Here is a 13,298-nt window from a genome sequence, read left to right on the forward strand (position 1 = left end):
ATGGATTCCTTAAAAACAACAACATTACAGAAAAGGGGTCAGTCACCACATAGGTATTGACCCCTCGTATGTAAAAATTACAAATACTATCCCATGCCTGGGTGCCTCCACTACAGTATTATATCATAGTCCCTTCCCCCACTTGGGCATATTCATAGGTCTGTGTCTGTACATAGGAACTGTTCACAAGTTAACGGCATGGGGCAACTCCACGGGTCTATGTATCTACTTAGATCCTGTTTGCATCTTAGCAACCGGTGACATATATTTAAATGTAATATCGTGTTGCCCACTCAACCCATACTGTCAGTGCATATATGCGATGTGCGAGTATTATATTACATTGCAGTCCAATCGGTAAGCAGTCATCTAATATGCAGCCTCAGCTTAAAAACCGCTCGTATCACATTCATAGCGGCATCTATTTAATACACTTACCAGTGTTTATAACTTGCTGCCGTACCTCGCCACTCAAACACACGCCATTCATGAGGGTAGTAATAGAGAAAGGACTCTCTATTTAACCTATGGGTCTGTACTAGACACAAAAAATGGACCATTATGTTTTCCCATGGTTCTAAACCCAACATAAAAAATGGACTATTCAGGACGGCACTCGCAATCAGTACCACTTTGAAAGAGAGTAAATATTAAATCATGTTGTGTTAACCAAGTAGACGCACTAGACCAGCCTCTATTTAATATATCACATTGACCACACCACGAGGAGACAACAGTGTATAGCATAGAGGTTTATTAAACCATTATGGAATAACCATACGAATGGGCCATAAATAAATCTATGAATTAATAAGGTAATCATGCCAATCCCTATCGATCTTAATGATATTAAAAAGTATGCTTTAGCCGTAATGGAAAAACGTAATGAAAAAAGCCACTGCTATGAAAAAAAGCGAGATTTATGAGTCGGATTAACTAGACTCCCAAGCCTAAGGTCTAGGTCAATACCACATCATTTCCTAAAGTACATGGGCTGACTAAGATCTCATTTTCGTACACCAACATTATATACTAGGTACATAATAAATGTCGTAATCCTGTCAGTACATGGGATTAATTCCACCCCATATGTGGTTCAAGGAGACATAATTACGAAGCTATTTTCATTCTATTACTTATGATGTTATCAAAAAACCCTTTTTCTGGCGGATATGTCATTCTACCAGTCCCACAGTTTTTTAATTTTTCAGTTTTTCTTTTTACTTCTTTCTTTATATAACAATAACAACAGCCATATTCGGAAAGACAACATATATTAACAAGTACCGATACAATATATCTGCCTAAACATTGGTCAACTTCTGGTTTTGATATCAACAACATATTTTAGTCGTGTATGCATTTATTCAGTTCCTTATAATGAGGGTGTTCCATTCGGCCGAGACATTAAGCCCATTCCTGACCATATCTAGGGTATGGATCCAACGTTGTTCAATTCGATGCAATATTGTCCCCATGTCACCGCCTCTCATGTTGTTTTTAATATGTTGGAGCACAAACCATCTCAAATCGATATCTTTGTTTTGTAATCTTACAGTGTTCAACGAGCGGTTTATCAGCTATTTTGTTTCTTATGCAACTCCTATGTTCAGATATTTGTTGCCTAACATCTCTTGTAGTTTTACCAACATAAAGCAGTTGACAGGGACAGCGAATCACATAGATTACATTTTTTGTCAGACAATTTGTATGATGTCGCATTTTCCACGCTCTATTTCCGTAGGTAATTTCACGTTTTGTCTTGGTCAATGGACAAACCACACATTTCCCACTCTTATAGTGCCCCCCAATCGGGGGCAAACCCTACGGTTATTAATAGTTTGTTCTTTCATAGGGTCCAACCTTTGTCTAAGGTTTTGATTTCTTTTGAATGCAAACATCGGTCTTTGTGTTAGTGAACCAGGCTGTTTTACAGGATTCCAGTGTTTGTTGATGATTCTCTTAATATCTCCACTTATTGGATTCAATGTGGTAACACTTACCAGACGTTCATTCTTAGGTTTTTCCTGGGTGGTTAGACATGTCTCTAGATTGGTACGCTCTGCTCTATTCATATGGTCTTTCACAAGTCTTCTAGGATAGCCTCTGTTAATCAGCCTCTCTTTCAGTTGTTCAGCATGGATTGTAAATTCATCTTTCTCTGTGCAATTCCTCCTGATGGGTAAGAATTAGCCATATGGTAAATTCTGGCATAAACTGGAGGGATGAAAACTATTGAAGTGAACGAGTGAGTTCTTATCTGTCGTTTTTTTAAAAAGAGTAGTGGTGAGCAGATTTGCACTTTTTTTAATCACAAGGTCAAGAAAACTAACCTGTCTGTAACTGTACGCCATGGTGAATTTTATATTTGTGTCACATTGGTTTAACCACTCGTGGAATTCCTTCAAAGACTCTACAGACCCCCTCCAGATCAAGAAGACATCATCAATATACCGACGCCATAATTGAAGATGGAATTTTAGCGTCGGATGAGTCATAAGGAGGTTATCAACCCCAAGGGTATATTTGTTCTCATGATTGGCCATGTACAGATCTGCAGCATCGGGGGCAAAAGTTGCCCCCATGCTCACACCCTTCTCCTGTTTGAAAAGCTGTCTCTTAAACAGGAAGAAGTTTTCAGTCATTGCCAACTGTATACATTCCTGAATGAATTCAGTAGGGAGTTGATGAGGTCTAGTTCTGGTATTTAGATATTCACCTAGAACTTGAATATATTCCATCCGTGGAATAGCCGTATACAACGACTCGACATCCATAGTTACCAAGATGTCATCTTCCTCTATTTGAATTTCACTGATAATCTTGATCATATGTGTAGAATCTCTCACATATGATGGCATCCTTAGGACTAGTGGCTTAAGAAAAAACTCTGCATACACAGACAGGGGTTCGAGCAGAGAATCGATAGCAGACACAATAGGCCTGCCTGGTGGATTCGTTTGGAACTACTATTTACAGTAGCTCTCCCCACAGGGTGACCCCATTCATAAGGTACGAGTATGTGGTTTGCAGATGCCAGAAAGTCTAGTCTCGCTGCAGCTTGAAGGCAGACCTGCTGCTAGTAATCGGAACCACAGGGAGCTCCATTGACCAGGGAGACCCTTTGTTCCACAACAGACAGGAAGATGGGTGGGACTTAGTATTAGATATTCTCACCCCTTTACCTTTTCTGTTACAAAGGACTCTGGTTATGACCTCACGCATACTGGAGATTGTTGGTGGGCACCCAGGATTGGTTTATTAACGTTGACTTAGCCTACACCAATCCCTGTGGTCCATTTGGCTTTAAAAGAGGACCAAGCCCCTCATTTGGAAAATCTTCTGAAGGCTTCACTAGAAGAAGAAAGCAGACCTCATCATTAGACCCTGGCTAGAGGTACAGTCTGCCTTACATGTTCCGCCAGTGAAGGAGGGTCAGGACCTCCAAGAGGGGCTGGCTCTATACTTTGGTTGTTGTGGTGTTGCCCTTTTAAATGTATGTGGCACTACTTTGTCATGACTGCAAATAAAAGGAGCCTCAGCCGGCATGTGCGCCAGAACGGTTGCAGACTCCATGAATGGCACTTCTGTCTCTGTGTCTTATTATTGGGCCTGCAGGTTGACGCCCTGTGACCATGGCACTGCATCCCTTCTGATCTGGGTGCCCCAGATCAGCATGTGTTACCTGGGAGCCCCCAGGCCACTGTCCTGCTGTGTGACCACTGCATAACTGCTCATCCGTGAGCCCCCGACAGCTGATGTCCAGCCGTGTGATCATGGCAATCAGAGTGATCCCTGTAGCTGTCCATGCCTTGTGACCACGGCACTATCTGCGTCTGCTGCGTGCCCCGAGCACTGATTGGGCTGGCCTGTGTACCACAGGTCCAGCCTAAAACAGGTGTCAGGGATCCTTGCTCTGTTCTGGAACAAGGGATGAGTTCCAGGGAGGCTGAGGCTGTGCTAGATCAACCTGTAGGTCCTAGGCAGGCTTCCTCTGTACTAGAACAGCCAGGTGTGCTCGGCAGAAACAGCATAAACTCACTCTGTCGCAGGGAGAGTCTTGTCAGCATATTTGTACATTACCACAGATTATCACACTTTTATTTTCTGAAGGACAACACATTATACTGTGGGTGTATGCCGAACAGTCATACGGTCATATAAACATTTCACAAGTTGTAGAAATCTAAGTGCACAGGGACTGCACTGTGCGCAAATGTGACCAAGCTCAGCTGCAGATAAGGCAAGCAAGGAACACACCAGGAGCAAACTCAAAAGGGATCATTTTGAAATGAACTACAGCATAATTGGAAGTGTAAAATGTTTGTACTATTTCCTTTTGCGCTCCAGTTTATTTTACAGCCGTCTTGAGGTGCAGGAGAGCAACAAAGCAGAGTTTGCATTTCTGCTTTGCTTTCTTCTTCTGTCTCAGGTGAGCATTTGGTTTTACGCCTGCATGAGATGTTCCTGCAGGTGCAAAACCAGAGATTCCAGTGGAATAGGCCTTGCTTTTACACATGGTGTATAGAAGGGGGAATCCATTATAAGTCACTACCTTTTGCAGGCGCTATTTAATGTCTCTCAAAGCAGAGAGACAAAGTAGAGTGAAGGTGATTTCGCCTTGCTTTCCTCTTTACTTTTACGCTGACCCCTAAGAGTCTTTTCTGAACAGAGGACAATACAACAGCCCATAACATGGCGTTTCCATGTGATCTTCTTCCAACATGGCAGCCTCATGGCAATGGGGGACTAAGAAAATGCTCCATGCCTGGATTGTATGATTGGTCAGAATACAGGAAATCTTCATGTACATGAAAAAGCTAATGGCCTGATTTACAACCTTGTTTTTCAATTGATAAACACCATTGAACAATGCGTTGTAAATCAGTTCCTAAAAGTAGTAAATGTAAAGGCTATGGTGCTTGTTTAAATATGTGTGGTGCATGAATGAGAACATGATCAGAGCGGGTTCCATGGTGTAATGGTTAGCACTCTGGACTTTGAATCCAGCGTTCAAATCTCGGTGGGACCATAGCCAGCCATAACTTTTTAGATTCACAATAATTTTGTCTCACTTTCTCTTCTCCCTTGTTCATTATCACACTACTAATGCTATAAAATGATACATTTATTTCCATTTTCCAACAATAGCGATTTCAAAATATTGTTCCTTTTTGTCCTAAATATTAAAAGGAGGTAAATAGATATCTTCTAACATTTTTTTAAAACCTTTTTTATTTGCATTTTCAACACACAACCAGCAGATAACCACTAAAACAACGACACACTTCACATTTCTACTGGCACTTTCGCTTGGAGTTTTACTATCTTGTTTACTCTGATAACGGCGAGGCCACCTCCTCCTCAATCTGTATTGCTCGTCCTTTCCTCATTGTGCTCTCTCGGGTGTGGGTGGGCCATGCTGTCTTCCACTTGAGACCTTTCACCGTTGTTGGGTCCCCTGTATGGGCTGTTGAACCCTCTTCCAAGCATCTGGGCTCGCCTGTGCTGTCTCTCCTTTAGTTCCTGAACAGGTCCTGCACAAGGGTGTTCCACGCCAGTACCCTGACCCCACTGTCCTCTTCCCCCCTTTGCGTTGCCTTATCCACACTGATGATTCGGCTATCGCCCATTTTTGTAGGTCTTCCCACCACCTCTCTGCGTAGGGTCCTGTACTTGTATTCCACCCCATTGCTATGCAGCGTTTTGCAAGGATCGTCCTCAGGTCTTTCATTTTCGCAAGGGATGTTCTCTGCTTGCCCCCTCTCGGGAACTGTCCCAGGAGGTGAGACTCCGGTGTCCATGCCTGCATTTGGATTCCTCCCTTCGATGCCTTCTCCTTGATAGTATCCCAGAAGTGCGTTATTCTTGGGCATGACCAGAACATATGCAACATATCCACCAGCTCTGCTGTGCAGCGCGGGCAGCTCCTGGTCTATCTGCTCCCCATGTTGACATTCTCTTGAGTGTCAGATATGCTCTGTGTATGAGGTAGGGCTGCCTCTGCCTGAACCTTGCGTTCCTGGAGACTCTCTTGGCATTCCGGAGAACTCTGCTACATTCTTCATTCGAGAAGGGTTTCCGAAGCTCCTCCTAAAATATCATCTACGTACTGCAGCACAACACTTGGCATATCAATATTGCTTAGGTCCATCTGTAGGACCCTATTAAAGATCGATGGAGACTCCCATTACCCTTGGGGAAAACAAGTGCTTTTCAACTTAATCTGACAAAACGTAAATGAAGTGAGGTCTTGAGAAGCCTTATGCGACGAGATTGAGAAAAACAAAATTTTCAAGTCAACCAGCGTAAAATATCTTGCCTCTCTGGGGATACTACATAAAATCATTGCATGATTTTGAACTAAAGGAAACTCTGCCTCTACAATCTGGTTAATTGGTCTCATTTCCTGAAATAAACTCCATGACCCTCCTTTTGATTTACAGTGTACAAAGCAGTATTTAACAGTGACTCTGACATCACCAAGATGCCCTGTTCCATCATAGCTGATATAGTCTTAAAAATACCCTCTTATGCCTCTTGAGACATTGGGTACTGTCTTGCTCAAGGTAAAATTGTTCCTGGTTTCAGTTTAATCTTAACTTCTCCCACCCCATTCAATAGGCATATGTCATAGGGGCCTGTAGTGCATAAAGAGGTGGGCACTTTTTCCCTGTCTTCATCAAAAAATGTGGGGCGCTGCCGCACTATCACCATTCATGTGGGGTCTCCCTTCTTTCTATTCTGATCCAATATGTAATACTCATCTCGAATTTTAATTCATAGTCTGACGTATCATCTTTAAACATATCTTCATCTGTGACGTCAGTCAATCTATACCCTTCCCCAATGGCAATTACCGTTTTCTATAGCCTGCCCTCGTCATCAAATTCTTCGAGCATGGCCAATTCCCCTCGTACTATGGCTGCCTGAAGCTGTAAGGGAAAAATCTGTCCCCCTCTTCGTCCATGGGGATCTGTGGCCTGAACAAAAGTTCATCAGGTATCCTCCTAATCTTTCCCACTAAGCCGGGTAGCCACGTTAACAAAATGCATACCCCATAAAGAAAGACTTCTGGCTCTAATGGAATTCCTCACAGAGCTATCCGTCATGTAAATGGCATGATTAATTCACCCACGTATAAATAATGTATCCCTGGCATGGAACACACTATGCCTTTATCAGTAAAAGAAATCATCATATTCAGCTTTGTCATTAAATCTCGACCCAGAATATTAATTGGTGTCTGCCTTGAATACAATAAAGGTATAGACATATCACATTCTCCTATAGAGACTGGCAATTCATCAGTAAAAGGAACTCTACTTGTAGATCCAGGGAAGCCTTGCGCATTCATGGCATTTCCTGATAACGAAAATTTTCCTTCACGTATACATGAGTGAGTTGCCCCAGTATCTACCAAAACAGAAAAAGATGTGCCTCCTATGGTAACATCAACCCTTGGTTCCTCTTGAGGATTTGGTGTCACCGATAGTACTGAACACATCAAGTCAGCCTGTGAACTGTCCTATTGTGGATACATGCTTAGTCCCGTGCCTATAAAAGGACTTCCTCCCGACGTCAGTGGCACCCCCTAACCTAGGCATCAATAACTGTCCCGTGTTTGCACTCTGCTATATGTGCATGGGTGCGTGCTGTGACTGCCCATGTGGTGGATTCAATGGTACTTGCTGTGCTTACGAAGCCTGCTGTGTTTGTGGCGCTTGTGCTTGATACACTGTCTGATCTTGGAAAAACCTGTTCCTATTATTTTAGCTATATGCTGGAGGATAAGTGGCCCCCCCTCTTGAGAATTGCCAATTCTGTACATACCCTTGGCTCCCACGTGTGAACGCAATGTGCCCCGTCATACCACATGTCCAACATATAGGAGGGAGTCTTCTCTGCTGTCCTCACTGCATATTTTGATTGTCATTCTGCATATTCTGAAACCCCCCCTTGGTTATTTTGAAAGCCACCCTGATTATTCTGGAAACCACCTCTTCCTCTGAAACCCGTTCCTCTGCATCTCGGCACAAACCCATTCCCTCCTTGATCCGATTGGCGTTGATTATTCACCTGTGACATACCCACTGCTTGCTGCATTCCTAGCCCCTGTCTGCTTGTCAGTATGGCTCATTCTATGGTGTTCTATGGCGGAGGTTGCCCGATAATCTGAACTCCTAAGAGCCTACTGGGTCGATGGGTCTTACTGTAACCATCATCTCTCTGCTACCTAGTGAACCTGAGCAGCGGGTCCTTTAAGACGAGGTAACAGTAACTGAGATGGATGGGGATGGAGATCTTACTCATACATCAATATTCAGACCGACTCAGGAAGTTGGCAAAAGTCAAAGCTCTTTTAATAACAAGTCTTTAAAACAGGGAGTACAATGGAAATCAACGGACGTCGCACAGCACGATCTCAATGCATTTCATAAAAAACATTACTTTTATAGCAAAAACTCATCATAAGTGACGTCAAACTACGTGGAAAATAAGAACATTTACTGGGGGTTGTGGTTGGTCTACGGGGAACATCCACATATACTTTTTATGGGATGCAGGGATGTGATTGGGTCTCTAAAATCAGGTGGACGCTTAAGCCCACCCCAGTGCAAATCATCTTCTGCGTCAGACTAAAACACGACATACTATTGGCGTCTCAAACTATAGGGATTTTTAATACGTGGCCCTCTACAATTGGTTGGCACGCTTGTACCCTTCTGGAATATTCCACTCGCTAGCAGCACACAAGCTGGTACCCCAGGTGCTGGGGGGGTTGTCCTGGTCATGCCTTCCCACCCAATTAGCCCAACATCTATCATAACTCGTGCAGTCTGCCATTCAATTAGTTGTTTTGAACTCAGCCTTGCAGAGGCTCACTGTGCCTGAGAATAAAAGGGAGTGTGGCATGGCCTTATCTTCTGGTCTCGGTGTAGCTTTCCCAAAGTCTATTTTCATCTGACCATGTGACTGGAGACCACTTTTTTGAGCTCCTTTGTTCTATTTAATATTAAATGAAAAAACTCAGTGGTTTTCATTACACCACAAACAGGCGCCCAGTTTACTTCTCATGTTATTGTATCTTCTCGAGTACATGGCAAGGCTTTCGGCAGCCCCAACGCATGACACTGGGCCAGACAAGCCTTTCTCAAATCTTCCTCTGCCGTCAGCTATTCTTATTCTGCTGGCCCACACTTTCAGTCTTTTTCATTCACGGGGTCCAAGTTTGCAAAAATGCGTTGTGGAACATCCAGATTCGATACATTCCTACATATATACATTGGCGCATCGCCTGCAATCTATTCACTACGTAGCTAGCCTTATGATTACTTCGTCCACTTGCGTTACTGTGTCTGTACATTTGTAAAATGGTTTGGCATTTTCTTCAGTGCTTCTCTGTGCTTGCAATCTTCATTTCGCTCCCGAAATGTTGCTCACTTCACTACTTCGTCATCAGATTCGATAAGGTCTATATTATTTCTTCATTCGCATCTCTTCTGGGTGCATCACGTCTTCTTTATGTGACCTCACCAGTCTTCTCTTTCATTAATTTTCACACTTCTTCCAGAATTTTCTTCAGAAGACCTTCATTTCTCAGCGAATACATATAGGGTTTTCTCAATGGATATATTGTTTCAAGGGCTTTTCACGCTATAGGCACCATTATTGGATTTGCGCATGTCGCAATTTCCGGTTGACAACATATAGGCAGAATAAGGGCGAAACTTCCCATAGAGGTATTTGGCTCCTCCTCTACAAGGCCATAGTCAGTGTGGACATCTTAGCAAATGTAGTCCCAGTAGGCCAGGGAGTGGTCACATTATTCCGAGTTCATCTGAGTGGGAATGGCACCGGGTCCCAGTCCCCAACAATACTCAGATATTTTTGAAGAATGTCTTAATAAATTGGGAAAAATCTGTCAAGTAACAGTGGTTGTAAAAAGGGCAGTATATCCCTGGCTCAGAACAGCCAGTAAAGGGGATTTGATGGTCTTAGATGCTGTACCTTGGCATTTGTAGAGCTTATTATTATTATTGTTGTTATTATTATTATTATGGTATGTATTGAGTGGCGATCTAGCTGCATTAAGCAACGGATTGCTTTACAAATCATAGAGGGAACGACACAGTGAGTGAAGCAGAGATGGGGGAGAGAACAATGGGGTAAGCAAAGGGGGACAATTTGGTAGCACGGAATCTACAATCAACCAGGGGCAGAAACAGGGGCGAGCAGATCACCCAGTCTTACATTAGTTGGGGAGTTAAAGATGTGTGGACCTCCATGTTAGGGACAGCCATTCCTTGAAGAGGAGGGTCTTGAGCTCATTCCGGAAATGTAGAAGTGAGAGGGTGAGTCTCGTGTTGACGGAGAGAAGGTTCCAGATTCCGGGGCCATATAGAGTCTTTAGTTGGAGGGGGGAGACCGTCATGCCCAGTGTTGCAGTCAACAACTCCATACCAGAAATGTGTCTGTTAGATATTGACCTCTGTGGTCTATGCAAATGTGCAGCATTCACTAGAGTGAGAGCTCTATGAGCAGCAAGGGTAGAACTTCTACATGCCCTAGAACCTGAGGATTTTCCAGCTAGCCAGTGCGAGAGACCATCTCACCAGTAGCTCTCAGGTCAAACCTTAAGTACCATTTGCACTTGCAGAAAACGACCATTGGCCTCTGAGGTGTACAGATACAGCACAACATTCTGTGATCTCAGGGTTGCCCAGTGGCAGAGAATCAGAACCTGGGATGGACTGGGTAGCTGCTGACCTGAAGTGCCTGCCTGAACTAAGTGAGTTGCTATCAGCTGTCTGCCCAAGGCAGGTTGACTTATGCCAGGAACAGAGGGACTATCCCACTCTGACAGGTCTTCACGAGCAGACCAGGGAGGGTGAAAGTACTGGCTTACTTCAAAAAGGAGAGCAGGTTCAGGGCAGGAACCTTAGTCTATTACAACACATAAAGCAGGTGCAATGTGAGAGCCCTAGCCTGTTCAAAAACATTTGGTCTAAGAATTGTGAGGTAGGGTGCAGCCAGTATTTTGTTGTTCTCCGAGGCCCCAGGAGTTCCTGTTATGCTCACCTGGCTCCCACAGAGGCGTCGATCGGAACTGGACAGCTGCGGTCTCCACCAATGTGACGCGTAGGGCCGAGATGACGGACTGGACTGGCCCACCTAGCTTCGTTTGCTTGGCCCGTAGGAATATTCTTCTGCAAATGGAGAAAGGGAATTAACCACCCGTGGAGTTGAACGTAAATCCACCCACCCCCGCTGTTCTCCCCACAGATCGCCTTTGATGTCCCCTCTTATAGTTTCACCCGATGGTTTAAAAAGATGAGCTGTCCATCCTGCATTGAGCGCAGGGGCGCGTTGATAACCAGTTGCTTCACTGGCTCGAAGGAATTGGTGAGTTCCAGAACAATATTGACTCCGAGATTCCCGGCAAGACGCCGTAAGTATAAAGTTCGTAAGAGTTCAAATGCCTGACTTTCACTCTTGTCCGATTCCTTGCAGGTTGCAGCTTAACCCTAATGAAGAGTTCCTCATGGCAACCGATAGTATTCTGGTAAGGATTTGTATTTTCCAACACAGTTCGATAAAATAATGTCAATATGTAACCTGTTGCTTTCTCCCTTATTCAGGCACTGAGAGAAAGTATGAAGTCTTGGGGAATAATACCTCCGGCGGTAAAATCAGGTAAGTCTATTGTGGTGAGGAGGGTTCCCCTTGTTAGTCCCTTTGTTTCACCTTACTGTCCTTTTATTTCCCCTTAGGGGCCGGGGTTCGGCGAAGATGCAGTGGAAGCTGCGCCGACCCGTGAAGAGGAATAGTACCCCCGGTGGTAAAATCAGGTAAGTCTATGGGGGTAACTAATATTCCTCTGTGTATTCCCTTGGCTCACCTTGCTGTTCTTGTCTTCTCCTTAGGTGCCGGAGTGCGGCGGGAACATGCAGGAGGATGCGGTGGAATATGAAGATGCTGTGAAGGCCGGTGAGTTCAGCGCGGCGCTGCAGCAGGCAAGGCGACGTGCATAAAATAACTTCTTTCTTCCAGCTCGAGGGCGCGATTGATCCGGAATTCAGGTAAGGATTAAAGGTATTGCTCTTGTTCTAACCTTTTCTCCTTCTTTCTCCCTTTTTCTAGGAGCTCCAAACTCGAGGCGGGCGTGGCAGAAGGCTGGATGCAGACTTGCAGGCACAGTGAGCGTTACGCTGCTGGATGCAGAATAACGCGAAGCGTGTGCTGCTCTTCAGGCGTGGTTTAAATAGCCTCCAAAGTAGTCACAGGTAAGTATTCCTCCCCAGCCCCGCCCGAGTAAAAAATAGTCCCTAAGTAAAGTAGTCCCTTCCAAGCCTCTTTTGGCTTGGAGCTCTTGCAGCATGGTCTGCATCAGGTAAGCTTGCAGCATGGTCTGCATCAGGTAAGTTTTAATCTATGAGCCTGGCGCCTATGGCGCCAGGACTGACTCTCCATATGAGCCTGGCGCCATACGCGCCAGGACTGGACCCAAATAGCCCCTAGCAGGGGTTGTTGGGCTTGCTTAGGATAACTTGATGCCTGCTTCCGGGGTTGCTGGACGTGGTCTGGGTCCCTGGGGGTAGGCATCATGACAGCACCCCCCCAAGGCCCCTCCTAAAGTCGTTCTTCCCTGTGGTTTTGGTTTGTCTGGGAAATTTCAGTGGAATTTTTTCACCAATCGGGGTGCATGAACATGGTCACTAGGTTCCCATGACCTTTCCTGTGGTCCGTAACCTTTCCAGTCGATTAAATAAAAGAGTTTTGACTTTATCAGCTTGGAGTCCAGGATGTTCTTGACTTCAAATTCGGGTTCTCCGTCTACAAGGATAGGGTCTGGTGGCTTGGTTAGTCTTGTCCCTGGTTGCACTGGCTTCAAAAGTGACACATGAAAGACGGGGTGAATTCGCATATTAGCAGGTAAGTCCAACTTGACAGCCACCGGGTTGATAATAGCCTTAATAGAATAAGGTCCCAAATATCTGTGGTTGAAGGTCCATGTTCCCTTTAGAGGTATATGTTTTCTCGCTAACCATACTTGGTCTCCTATCTGGTATTGTGGAGTATCACTTCTATGCTGATCAGCATCTTTCTTGTATTTTTCTTTCGCCTTTTTTAAATGTGTAGTTGCTTCCTTAAAGGCTTGTTGAATCGTAGCGTGCAGATGGTCCACTGCGGGCATTTCTAAGTGTTGGGGTGAGTCAAAGTCTGAGGTTCGAGGATGGTGCCCATATAAAGTATAAAAGGGGCTTTGCCCAGTTCCAGAGTGTACTGAATTATTG

The sequence above is a fragment of the Ambystoma mexicanum genome, assembly GCF_040938575.1.
Source record: "Ambystoma mexicanum isolate Mex_15411 chromosome 12 unlocalized genomic scaffold, UKY_AmexF1_1 Mex_chr12_unloc.2, whole genome shotgun sequence".
NCBI lineage: Eukaryota > Metazoa > Chordata > Amphibia > Caudata > Ambystomatidae > Ambystoma > Ambystoma mexicanum.